This window comes from Oryctolagus cuniculus, chromosome 8 (assembly GCF_051225735.1).
Source record: "Oryctolagus cuniculus isolate XC-2025 breed Fujian yellow rabbit chromosome 8, ASM5122573v1, whole genome shotgun sequence".
Lineage (NCBI taxonomy): Eukaryota > Metazoa > Chordata > Mammalia > Lagomorpha > Leporidae > Oryctolagus > Oryctolagus cuniculus.
The window spans coordinates 34,655,535-34,668,869 of record NC_142874.1 but is presented as its reverse complement, the minus strand read 5'-3'; the positions used below and the strand labels follow the sequence as shown (position 1 = coordinate 34,668,869).

General features: G+C 54.9%; 1 long non-coding RNA gene across 1 annotated transcript in view; it reads right to left on the bottom strand.

Annotated features, from left to right (window-relative positions):
* Window positions 1–408: 408 nt before the first annotated feature.
* Window positions 409–13,335, bottom strand: part of LOC149124969 (uncharacterized) — a 79,535-nt gene continuing 66,608 nt past the window's right edge. Inside the window, exons 3-5 of the long non-coding RNA XR_011378187.2 lie at window positions 4,534–4,704; window positions 3,569–3,689; window positions 409–2,314 (exon numbers count right to left, since the gene is read on the bottom strand). This is a non-coding gene — a long non-coding RNA (uncharacterized LOC149124969). The remainder of the gene's footprint in view (window positions 2,315–3,568; window positions 3,690–4,533; window positions 4,705–13,335) is intronic.

The following is a 13,335-nucleotide window of genomic DNA, read 5'->3' as shown; positions in this document are numbered from 1 at the left end:
TTGTGCCTCCGATTCATCATCCGTGATGGCCAGGATTCAGCGAGGGCCACATGGCGTGCCCAGCCCTCCCGCCACCTGGGGCTTTTCCATTGTCCACTCTCCACTCCTGTTTGCGCCTTTCTTTCCTGTGGCACAGCAACATATGTGGCTTGCCTGTCTTAGAACACCCGTCTTTTGACCCTGAGTCTTAAGGAGCTCCATATTTGATGTCTCTGCCCCTCCACTCCTGGACCCTAGGGCTCATCACTTCCCTCCTTGGTCCAGGGAACTGGTCCCTGCTGAGGTCACCTGGGTTCTCCCCAGTGGCCAGCCTTGACAGCGGTCAGCCCAAGCTGTCCCCTGAAGTGTGCTGAAAACCAGGCCCCACCCCACTCTGACAGCCACCGCAGTAAATCAGACCAGGACTCGTTACCAGTGAAAGTGTTTAATAATTAAATTATTTAAATAGACTTTTGAATTTCCATGGGAAATCATAATCGTATCCGTTTTTGCAAGAGCAGGAATACAAAGAGTGCACACCCTTAAAGGGAACGAAGAGCCAGCCCTGCACGTGGTCACTGCCAGAGTGGGGACAGGGCTTGAACTCCGCAGGCAGGCTATACTCAGTGGGGAAGCAGAAACAAGAGCACCTTGCCACCACTGGGGGCGATGTGGGGCAGGGGCTGGAGAATCGGTGGGGCAAGCACCCCTGTGCCCCCCTGCCCATGGCTGAGCAGAGCACAGAGGGAGCGCGCATGCATGGGAGGGACTCCGGCTTGGCAGTTTTCCATCAGTTTTAGGCTTGGCTTTTCGGAGCCATGTTCAGATTGGGGGGCTGAGGGGTGGGGAGAGCAAAGGCGGGCAGACATGGTGGGAGTGGCCCAGCCACCTGCAAGCTCTTGGAGGCGAGGCCTGTTCTGCCCTGAGAAGTGATGAAAAGGTCTGGGCACAAGATCTGCTGGAATATAGCTTGTGCGGTGGCTGTCACTTTCCACATGTCTCCTGCATGGGCTGTAAACAAGTCTTTTTTCCTCATATAGTTAGCTTCCCCCAACCCCCAGTGCTGGTGTCGGCCTTTGTCCTCGTGGCCTCTGGGGCTGGGATCTCCATCAGGTTTGCTGGTGGAGAGCAAGGCCACGCCCCTCCCTGCAATCCTGAGCCTGCATGTGTGGCCTCCCCAGGGACAGCCACCTGCACCTCTGCCAACTGAGAGGGCCAGGCAGCCCCCAGCCAGCAGAGCTACCCCAACCCCGCCAGCCCTGGGCTGTTGCAGGCAGCCAACGCCTGACGCCTGCAGCATGGGGTCAGGGCGTGGTCTGAGGTCCCACTGCCTGCCACAGGTTGTGGCTGCTTCCTTGGTTCCCACACAAGCCTGAGATGGGAAAGCTTCTTGTTTTTCCACTGCTCCCCTGGCTTCTTCCCCTGGGAATGTGGGCTGGATACATGAGTGTGTGTTAGAGAGACAGGAGTGGTACGTCCACGCACCTTCTGATTTAAATCTACACACAGGTGCTGGCGGAGGACATGCTCCCCTGCTCTGGCTCTACCTAGGAAAACCCAAAACTGCTAAAGCAGAGGAAAGCGGTTCCACAGCGTGACCACACACACACACACCAGCACACACACCGTGACACACACACAGCTCCAGCGATCACGGACGCACCACTGCGCACGGCTGCTTTTGAGAATTCACAAAATATAGAGTTTGGCATATCTGTGAGATCTCCAAGGTTTTCAATAACACAAAATAAAAAATACAAAAGAGACAAGTTGGGGTCCCCAGCCTCCCTCCCAGTGCCATTCATTTGCTTGTGTCTCTTACAACTAGCATGGTCTAATGAAGTGCACAGAAAACTCATTTAATTTAATACATATTTTCTTGTCGTCAGAACACTGCTCCTTGCTCGGCGTCCTCTGATCTCCTCAGTCAGCCCCGCTTCCCTCCCGGGTGCGGTCTGTGCGTGGTGGTGTTGCGGGTGGAGAAATGCGGCGAAGTCCACAGCCTCTCGGAGCCAGAGCCCAGGCCCGCACACTCCTTGGGCGGGGCTGGGCCCACAGCCTCTGCTGAAGATGAAAGGCTCACAAGGAAAAGCAGACCCTTCAGGATCCCTGTGTCCCATGGGGCCAGAGTACAGGCTCCCTCAGCTCCACTGCGGGCCACAGGGCCAGTCACCCACACACGCCGCAGCGTCAGGCAGACGGCTCCAGATTCAGTCGAGTGGAGTGGCGTCTGTCTCCAGAGGGAAACATCTTATGTCAGCTTGGTGCTCAGAGGGTGCTGGTACTCATGGCCTAACACAGAGGCCACTCCCACCAGCAGAGGCAGAAGCTGCTTCTGGAAGCAAAGTGGAAGATCTTAGGCACACAGCCCGGGGCTGGAGCCAGGCTGCCTGCACCCTCCTGACAACCTTTCCCACGGAGGCCAGGCTGCCTGGTGCCCGTGCACAGCTGCTGAGCAGGGTCTGCCACTGAGGAAGTATGTCATCATCTCACCTTTGCCCTTGACCTTGTCCACACTCTGGCACTCCAGCTGGTATGTGTTGGTGGCTAGCACCTGGTACATGTCTGTGGTTCCTGCTGTGGTGTGGCCTCAGTGGATGTGGGTGCTGGGTTCCTGGGATGATTGCACACTGAGACCCTATGCCTGGCCCCAGGTGGGACAGAAGTCCTGCGAGTGAACTGGACCCTCTCCCCCATCTCTCATCAGGATTCCAATTCCCATCTCACCAGCTCCTTGCTTCCTCAGTAGAGGGATGGAGGAGAGAAGAAGCCTTTTGGTTCTAACCCCTCAGCTGCATGCACAGCCAGCCAGGCCTATGCCAGGTCAGCCCCTTTGCTCAGCCCCCTGCAGGGGAAAGGGGCGGGGGCACATTTAAGCAGTGTTGGCTTTGGCAAAAAGGCCCTAAGCAGCAGGGTTGGTTAAGCTGACATTGAGGATGCCTGCATTTGTATTGGAGAGCCTGGGTTTGAATACTGGCTCCTCTGCTTCTGTTCCAGCTTCCTGCTAATGCACACCATGGGAGACAACAGGTGGTGGCTCAAATACTTGGGTCCTTTCCATCCATGTGGGAGACCTGGATTGAGTTCTGGGCTCCTGGGTTTGGCCTGGCCCTTCCCTGGATGTTGTGGGCATCTGAGGGGTGAACCAGCATGTGGTAGATCTATCTTCTGTCTCTTCGACACTGTGTGTGTGTGTGTGTGTGTGTGTGCGTGCTTCCCTGCCTTTCAAATAAAATGAAAATAAGTAGTCAATTGAAAACCTTTTTAAAAACAGTACAGTTAGCACTTGGGGAAACCAAAGCCAGGGAAGCTGAGCTCCCCAGCCTCACAGGGACCTGGGGGACAGGGCAGTGCAGGACAAGAACCTTGCTCACAGCCTCATTGTTGTCCAACTGGGGCAGAAAGAATCAAGGAAGGCCTGAGACAAAGGCATGCAGCTGGAGGCAGCATGTGGGCGCACCTGCTCATCCCCCCTGAATCTTGCTGCAGAAATTTTGACTGGGAACTACAGGTGGCCTGCCCTGATGATGCTTTAGCACCAGACAGAGGCCCTAGGCTGGGTGAGGTATTGGGGTGCTCCTGTACTCACCTGGATGTGGTCAGGCATGCCAATGCTGTCCATATGGCTGGCCACATTCACCATGTTGCCCCAGATGTCAGATGTCCTACTGGGGCAATCACCCCAGCCACCACAGGGCCAGTGTTGAGTCCTGTGGGGTCAAAGGTCATCCATGCTCATCAAGTGAAGACCAATCCTTGTCTACCAGGGGTGCCCCAGACCTGAGGCCACACACAGCCCTGCAGTCTCCCACTCCCCTGCTCCCACAAAATACTTGGGAATCAGGACCACAGGAACTCACCCCCATGTCCTCACCACCCAGCTCATGCTCAGATCCTGTGAGTCCATTGCCAAGAGCATCCTCGTCAAGGTCTCCAGTGTCCTTGTCCATAACCCAGTTGCCTTTTCCTGACAGTCCCTCTCTTGGTGGCCACTGAAGTGCTTACTAACTCAAGACTCCCACTTTTTCTCTCCTTCATCCCTCTGACTTGCTCCCCACCATCTTCAGGTTCCTGTCCCATCTCCCTGCCCGACCATCTCTCTCCAAGTCATCCTGCTCCTGAACCTGAGTCAGGGTAGATAGTGCAGGGACCAACTCTGGGCACCATCTGGGCTCTGTCTACCTTCCCAGTCCACACCAAGGCACTACCACAACCTGCCTGGGAGTCTGAGCTCAGCTGCTTCTCCCAGCCAAGCATCCTCCCTGCCTCCTGTGTCCAGGCTGGTCCTGCCTTCATCCATCAGGCTCGGCGTGCCTTTCCAGACATTTCCTGTCCCATCTCCAAGTGTCAGGGCATTCCCTCCTAGTATATAAACTGTCTCCCTCTTGCTGGTGCTTGCTTGTTCTCAGTGGGGTGGGACTGAGAACACAGCAAGCTCCAACCTAGGCCATGGGGGCCACACAGTCAACAGCATCACAAGTCCTCCTGGTTGGTCCTGTCACATAGCTTTTTACCCCACGTGCTATTCCCCAACTGGACTGTCTACCTCCTTACCATGAATGAGCTCCAGGTGGCTTCAGATGACTTGCAAAAGCCACGCCCACCAGAGGAGTGGTTCCTGACGAGAAGGGAAGGCGTTGGCCACACGAGGCTCCCAACTGCCTGCTACAGCTTGTAGATTCTGTCACTCAGCTCCCAGTCTTGGCCCAACAGGAGGTGAGACAGCTGGAGGAAAATACACACCAGTGTAGGTGGGCAAGATGGGTGTGAGGCAGAGGCAAAGAGTAAGGGCACCTGTGCACAAACCCAAGAACAAAGGAGTCACAAACGTAGGCTGCAGGTGGGTCCAGGAAGCCCCAGCCAGCTGTGCCTGGGCTCTCCAGCAGCCAACACAAGTCCACAAGCACTGTGACCACAGCAGGAAACAGCTCCTTGAGGGAAAGCCAGATCCCACCACTCAGGCCAGAATGAAAGATCGGAGGATGGCTGTGATCCCAATACTGTCTCTCAGGCACCCAATCTTTCCATTCAGTGTGCTCCTTCTAATAACTGCAATGCCAATGTTTTTGTTGGCAAATTACTGCTACTTTTTAAAGAAATCTGAATCATTTACAGCTTGTGATGCACACAGGTTGTGGATGATGCATTGAAGTCCAGCTCTCTCAGGAAGCATCCTTTACCTCCACTACCTCCAGATCCATGCACAGCTAAGTTTCTTTTTTTTTTTCTTTTTTCTTTATTTTTTGACAGGCATAGTGGACAGTGAGAGAGAGAGACAGAGATAAAGGTCTTCCTTTTCCGTTGGTTCACCCCCCAATGGCCGCTGTGGCTGGCGTGCTGTGGCCGGCACACCACACTGATCTGAAGCCGGGAGCCAGGTGCTTCCTCCTGGTCTCCCATGCGGGTGCAGGGCTCAAGGACTTGAGCCATCCTCCACTGCACTCCTGGGCCACAGCAGAGAGCCAGACAGGAAGAGGAGCAACTGGGACAGAACTGGCACCCCGACCAGGACTAGAACCCTGGGTGCCGGTGCCACAGGCACACTGCACAGGACTGTGCTCCTTGGTAAGACCCACATCAAGCATGGATGCAGGGCAGCATCACTGTGAGCTGTGCGTGACACCCTATTTGGAGCTGTGATTCTGAAATCAGGGCGTGCACACAGCAAGGCAGAGCAGCGGGTGGGTATGTGCAGAGATTCATGAGGATTTTCATTGTATCATTTTTTTTTTTTGACAGGCAGCGTTAGACAGTGAGAGAGACAGAGAGAAAGGTCTTCCTTCCATTGGTTCACCCCCCAAATGGCCGCTATGGCTGGTGCACTGTGCCAATCTGAAGCAAGGAGTCAGGTGCTTCCTCTTGGTCTCCTGTGTGGATACAGGGCCCAAGGACTTGGGCCATCCTCCACTGCATTCCCGGGCCACAGCAGAGAGCTGGACTGGAAGAGGAGCAACTGGGACAGAATCCAGTGCCCAACAGGGACTAGAACTCAGGGTACTGGCACCACAGGCAGAGGATTAGCCTAGTGAGCCCTGGCGCCGGCCATTCTCTCAGCTCTCTATAGGATTGGAACTTATCCAGAGAAAAGGCTGGGGTGGTTAAGATGACAAAATAAAAGAAAGGGAAAATATAGTGCTGGGGCAAAGATTTCCTGAACGAGTCAGATGTAAGCCTATTATTCTGACATTGACACAGGGCCTCTGCCTTGGGGATGCCACCCCATCCATTAAGGGTGAGATATGTGACAAAGGAGCCCAGGGAAGACCCTGGGACTTCTCCTCACACCCTCATCCTCTCTCTCCCCACTGTGTGTGGATCAGGAAAGCCTCCATAGCAGCTGCAAGTTCTGCTCCCTGCCCTGGCTCAGCGATGACCCCACTCCTTCTCTTGATCTTCTCTAGGCCCCAAGCACAGACACTAGACAGTGGAGTGACTGGCGAGCCAGCTGGACAGGGCTTGCAAGTTCAAGTTCCAACAGCCTGGGCAGAACCCTCAGCTTTGCCACTTACAGGCAGTGACCTTGGGCAAGACCCTGCAGGTCCATGGGCCTCAGTCCCTCATCTGTAACATGCATGCAAGGCACCCGTGAAGTGCCCAGAACAGTGATGCCGGGCTCCTGCATCACAGTCCATACCTGAACACTGAACCACAGGACACCCTCCCTGGGTCAGCACCTTGTCAAAGCCAACAATGATCTCGTTGAACAGATGTGGACACTCAGCTCCACCTAGAACTCAGAGAAGCTGGCGATGGAGGTGAACATGACATCCACGCACTCGAAGGACTGGTAGTACAGCTTGTCATTGCTCCGCTCCCAGGCCAGAAAGTGGGAGGCCATGTCCTTGGGCAGGACATTATGCAGCAGCCACCAGTTGTAGGCCTGCAGTTCCTCCATCTTCTCCTTCCCCTCTATGCCTGGGGATACAGGATGTGGTCAGAGGGAGGTGGCCACACCAGGCCCAGGGTTTCATCATGTGCCCCAACCAGCTCTCCTTCCCTCTCTGCTGTCTCTACGGCAAGTCTTCCCTAAAGAGCATGCCTTTGGCAAAGGGAGAAGAAAGGCATTGGTGGGCATGCACTCTCCCTGCCTGCCTCTGGGGAAGTGATGCCCATGAGGGTGTGAGCCTTGGAGCAGGGGGAGCCCCACAAAGGCACAGGTCCTGGGGAGGGGCTGGGGGGAGCCCAGCACTAGAGGAAGGCATGGTCCAATGCCTACACCCCAGATGGCCCTCCGGCTCCCCCAGTCTCTGAACCTTGTGTTTTCCTCTCAGTATCAGAAAGTACACCAGAAAAGCATGTGGCCAGGGCCTAGGACTGATCCCTTGGGTGGGGCAGGGACCCCCAAAGCCTTGTGTAAGCTCGGGTTCCTGTGAGAGAGGATTCATCCTAGAGCCAGACATGGCCAGGAGGTACCAGCCATGGCTAGAGAAGGACACCACCACTGGCTTTGGCTTCCCCTAGTTTGGGCCCAGAGTCTGCACGAATGGCATTAATGGTCAGTCACCTCTCCCCCAAGTTAAAGGGCCAGTGCTGAGCCCTCTGATCAGAAGGTCCATAGTGGTCCACAGGGGGCCAATGCAGAGAGGCATTGGTACAGCCACTCCGAGCAGAGTGCTCTGGGGACACAGGACCACAGGGCAGAGGAAGCTGGCTTCCTCACCCTGGGGGCAGACAGGATGCTCACCCTTTACCTGGCAGTGAGAACTGGAAAGTGGGCAGGGAAGGCCCATTAGCAGGACTGTTTAAAGGCTGCAGCCAGCCTGCTCAGTTCAACATAGAAGCCTTTCTAACAGCTGCAACCAGAATCCCAAGCAGGGCCAGGACTGCAGCTCAGGGCCCTGGCTCTCTCCAGGAGGGGTGGGTGGGAGGGAATATGGGGCTTTCCCTAGGGAAGGAAGTGGCACAGCTTCCCAAGGCTGTAGGACCTGGGTCCAGGCACCAGCACTGTAGCACAGCAGGTTAAGCTGTGAGTTAACCTAGGAGTGCTGGTTTGCATACCACCTGCTGTGCTTCTGATCAGGCTTCCTGCTAAAGCACCTAGGAAGGCAATGGGGGCTGGCCCAAGTGCTTGGGCCCCTGTGCCCACATGAGAGACCCTGATGGAGTCCCTGGCTCCTGGCATCAGCCTTGACCAGTCCAGGCAATTGTGGCCATTTGGGGAGTGAACCAGCAGATGAAAGCGCTCTCTCTCTCTCTCTCTCTCTCTCTCTCCATCTTCACTCTGTGTGCCAAATAAATACACAAATCTTTTAAAGACGACCTGGGAACAACAAGGAGGGAAACTCCCAGAGCAGAGGCTTTGGAGCCCCAAAGCCCAGACACCAAAACTTGCCCCACAGGTGGCCGGATCTCCTGGCCATGCTGTCCATAGCATGAGGTCTTCAGGGTCCACTGGACATGGGGCTATGAATACTGAGGCCATGCATCAGGAGACTCCTGGACCCTAAGGATCCCCACTTTCAACATTTCCAGTTTCCTGAGTTGCCAGCTCAGGGGTCTCTGCTTCTGTGGGGTGGGGGACACCTTGGCCACATCCCACCCCAGGAATAAGCTTCCTGCTCCCAGGTTTGCCAAGGGGTGATGGAGCAGGGATCCACTACTCCTGCGGGCTGTCCCATGGAGGAGCTGCAGCGACTGACCCACCTGCCTGGACCAATGCGCAGAAGGCTGACAGCCTGGCTCCTGCCACCTGCTGAGACCACCTGCCTGGGCCCCACCCCAGACCCAGGCATACCTCAGCTCTTTTTGCCCTGCCCTGCCCCCCAGAAGGAGACAGAAGTGGGAACTGTCCTTCCCATAGAGCATCTGCACAAAGCATCAAGCAGAGTAGGGTGGAGGCTGCAGACAGCTCAATCTCCAGGGCCCAGCAAGGTGCTCCTTCCACCTCTGGAGAACCTCCCAGCACACACCACTGCCAACTGCTTGTGCGGCTCCATCTTGGCCTGGCGGGAAGGCTCAGGGGTCCACAGCCTCTTGGTGCCCTCATAGGGTCAATTCTGAAGGAGGGGACAAGAGTAGGCTCTGCTGAGAACTGAGATCTGTTGGTTGGGCCAGGAGAAGGCCTGTGGCTAAGGGGGCTCCTTCTGCAGGTGCTTCTGGGAAGCTGAAGCCCCAGGCTCCCTCTGTCAGTCCCCACCTGGGCTCTAGGTCCCCCTGGGCTGGGGAAGAGGCTGTGTCCCCACCCCATGTGTCTGCTGATGGGGATTTATTTGACCTTGTCCCTTGAGGAGAAGGATGAGAGAGGGACAGACCTGCTAGCCTGCTGGGAACTTTAGTAGAGTTGGGTGGTCCAGGCTAGCAGGGACAGGCTCCCATCCCACACACCCACATGTGTACACACATGTGGCAGATACCAAGCTGGAGTCCACCTGGGTGACCTACTGAGGAGGGCATGGGCTCACTGCCTGGGTCTGCCCAGGAAGCCATGGCCTGAGTCTGTACAGGAACCTGCGGGTCACAGAATAGCAAGCTCCTTAAGACTGACAAGGACCGGGGCCATGCTGTGGGGTAGTGGGTAAAGCTGCTGCCTGCAGCACCAGTATTCCATGTGGGCTCCGGTTTGAGTCCAGGCTGCTCCACTTCTGGTCCAGCTCTCTGCTAAGGCCTGGGAAAGCAGTAGAGGATGGCCCAAGTCAGGAGGCTCTTGGCTTCATATTTGCACAACTCCAGCCATTGTGGCCATCTGGGGAGTGAACTAGCAGATAGAGGATCTCTCTCTCTCTCTCTCTCTCTCTCTCTTTCTCTCTCTGCTTCTTCTTCTCACTGCCTCTTCCTCTCTGTAACTCTGCCTTTCAAATAAATAAATAAAATCTTAAAAAAAAAGACTGACAAGGACCAAGGGCCTAGGAGAGACGGATGAGCACGTGCACAGGGACCTACTGCAGAGGACCCTGAACCACATCCAGTGGGCAGCAGGCAGGACCTTGCTACCGACTTCACACAGGGGTGCTGCAAGGGAGACACTGGGGCATTCTATGATGATGGGGCACCACATCAGACAATGCCCAGCTGCAGCTGCTTCCTGTTTATAGGGCAGCCTCTGTCACTGCCCTGGGCTGGGCTTCCTGTCAATGGCCTTGGATGCTCCTTCAGTCCTTCCTCATCCAGGTGTATCTCCAGCCAGACTGGGCCACAGCAAGCCCTCCTAGAAGCCTTTGGGGACACCTCACAATGCAGGCCAGGTTCCTGTCCTCCCCAGCCCCTGTCTCCTTGCTGGGCGCCCCTGCCTGAGGACACACAGCTTAGAAAGTGCTCAGGCAGCTTTTTCTCAGCTCTGGGCTCCTATGTTCTGGCACTGTCCAGCATGGCTTTGGAATAAGCTCCAGTGTTTGCCTCTTGGCCCCGGGGAGCAGGGAGCAGCCCTGCTGGGACAGGACATGGGGCACTGGGCATCTGGGGTGAGGCTCATGGTGAGCGCAGCCCAGTGCAGCCAATGAGCAGCCTCAGTGCACTGCTTACTCCCTGGGCACCTCCTACTGCAACCAGGGCCACCCACCTGCAGTTTACAGAGGAAGTCCAGGTGGGTGGTGGACTCTACCTGCTGGGCGTGCAGGTACAGGGCCAGCACAAAGACAGAGATTATGATGGGCATCACCGCCTTCCGTGCCACCTTGGTCACATGCTCCGGGCTTCAGGGGTGAGGGAGACAGCCTGAGATGACTCTGGCAGCTGGGCAAGCTCTGAGGACCCTTCCTGACCTGGGGTTTTTGCTTCCTTCCACTACACTCCCCCTCTGGCTCACACTGTGCCTGCCCTCTCCCAGGGTCTGCCCCACATCCCTCTCTGGCCACATCAGCAGGTGCACTCAGTCACTGGGAAAGGCAGTGTGTCTCCCAGGTCTTTCTTCATGGACAGGACCCAAGCAGTGGCACCTGGGGAACGGGGGAGCCAGGTGAGCTACACTGACCCTGTCTGTGGGCTCACTTGGGCAAGACCCAACCTCCCTGCCCTTTTGTGTTCTTCTCTACAGTGGGGGTAGCAGGACCCATGCTTCAAGACTGCACAAAACCGTGGGGGGGTGGTGGTGAAGGAGCATGCTTTGCCAAATTGCGTTTTTGTTGAGTTGTAGATAAATTCTCCCAGTAAAAGCAGCCGCTCCAAGGCCTGCTCCAGTGAAGAACCCCAGCCCTGAGCAGCCCTGGATGTGGGCCCAGGAGGGCCCTGCTTTTGTTCCTCCCTCTGGAGGGGAAATGGCCCCACTTCCTGCTCCTGGGGAAGCCTGGGGCTAGGTGCTTTAAAATGAGGCCCTGGCAGAGCCAGCCACTGATCTACACATCACCTGGAGAGCATGGGGACAGGAAGCAGGGGCATCCTGCTACCCCAGGGCAGGATGAAGCAGGCCTCCTGGCCCCCCTAGCACCTCCTGCACTGCCCACCTGGGCACCAGCTGCCTTCTCTGTCAGGCAGGAGCATCCACTCACCACTGAGAAGTCCTGTTGTTGCTGATGTCTTTGTGAAGGGAAGTTGGGAGAATGACTCAGGAGAGCTGTCTGCATGCTGCCCTCACTACTACTGCCCTTTTGGCTCCCCCACCCTAGCACCCTACACACCCCAAAGACCCTTGCAAACAGTAAGGCCCAGTCAGCATCTCATCACCCTGACCACAGATTCCCCAGCCTTCATCTGGGTCCCTTCCCCTCCCTCTCCATCCCCCAAGCACATCCACCTGAGTGGGAGCCAGATCCTCTCCCCCAGCCCTTTGCTGCCAGCCTGAGGCACAGAGGAGAAGCACTGCACTGGGCTGTCCAGGAGTGGCCTTAAAACGTGACTGGTGGGGAGGGGAGGCTAAAACTATGCCAGAGTGCAAACTGTGCATCAGGTTTTGAATGATTAGTATGAAAAAGAAGACATCATTTGTTAGTAATTTTTTTTACAATGATTCCATATTAAAGATATCGTGCTTTGGGTGTGCTGGTGAAGTAAAAATATTACTTAGTTAATTGAACTTTTTGCCTTTTTAATACAGCTACTAGAATGCTTTAGATCACATGCATAGCTTGCATTATGTATCTACCAGACAGGTCTGCCCTACAGGCAGGCCAGAGTCTCCCCCAGCCCAGCAAGGACCTCCATCCTCTGCTGCCAACTCCTGCAATGGACAGGGAGAGGCTGGGGCTGGGGGAGGAGCAGGCATAAAAGAGGGTGGAGTTCCCTGCTCCAGCCCTGATCCCCAGCGTGTGCAGTGAGGCTCTCTCCCTGGCATACCTGTGTGCCACATCAGAGTGCCTGCTTCCAGCCCTTGCTCCACCACCTCTGATCCAGTTTCCTATGAATGTGCATACTGGGAGGCAGCTCAAGTACTTGGATCCCTGATACCCAATGGACAGACCCAGGTTGAGTTCTGGGCTTCTGGCTTCAGATTGACACAACCCCAGCTGTTGTGGGCATTTAAGCATTGACTCAGCAGATGGAGGATTTGTCTTTTTCTCTCTCTCCCAAGCTCACTCTCTCTCTCTGCCTTTCAAATACAATAGAAATACATAAATAAAAATAATGGTCTCAGACCTTCTCCTTGCCTGCACCATTCCCAGTGGTGCGGTATCTTCCTGTCCTTTGTCTCTAGCCCCATTCACCTGCTGAGAAGTTCTTCCTTGGACCTTAGATGCCTCCTTGCACCTCCATCTTCTCCTTCACAGAAAAGCCACACTTTTCATGGGGCATCCTCTGCTCTACTCACAGGTGTGCCTTGGCTGCCTGGCACACAGTAGACCCTCAATAAATATTGTTGAATGAATGCATAAGTGGACAGATGGATAGATGAAAGGATGGCTGGATGTTGCATTCTGTCACTCACGGCATTTTGCACTTCCTGGTCCATTTGTGTGTGGGGGGTGGGTGGTGATGGGAAGGGTACTACATATTAAGCATTTTATTATTTTGTAAAATTATTTTAAATATTCATTTGATTATAAAGATAGGATTGAGTGTCAAAGGGATCACATAAATAAGACCAGTGTCTGCTAATAATTACTGATAGAATTAAAAAAGAGAGAATGATACAACATGGGAAGTGGGATACACAGAAGACTCATAGAATGGCAAATTCCCTAAACAGCACTCTGGCCTCAGAATCAGCCCTTAAGGCATTCAGCTCAGGCTAAAAAGCCCAGGAGAGTTTCTCAGACATGGTAAGCCAAGACACTGTGGCAAAAATGATTTACATGAAAGATCTCTGTGAGTGAGATCCCAGCAGAAAAAAGGGGCCATCAAAGAATGAGGTATCTTTCTCTGAAGGGAGGAGAGAACTACCACTTTGACTATGGACTTGTTTAAATAAGGTCAGAGTTTGTGAACTTAAGAGGCTTCCATAGCCTTGGCAGCTCATGACAAGAGCCTCGGGTGATTACTGTCATAAAT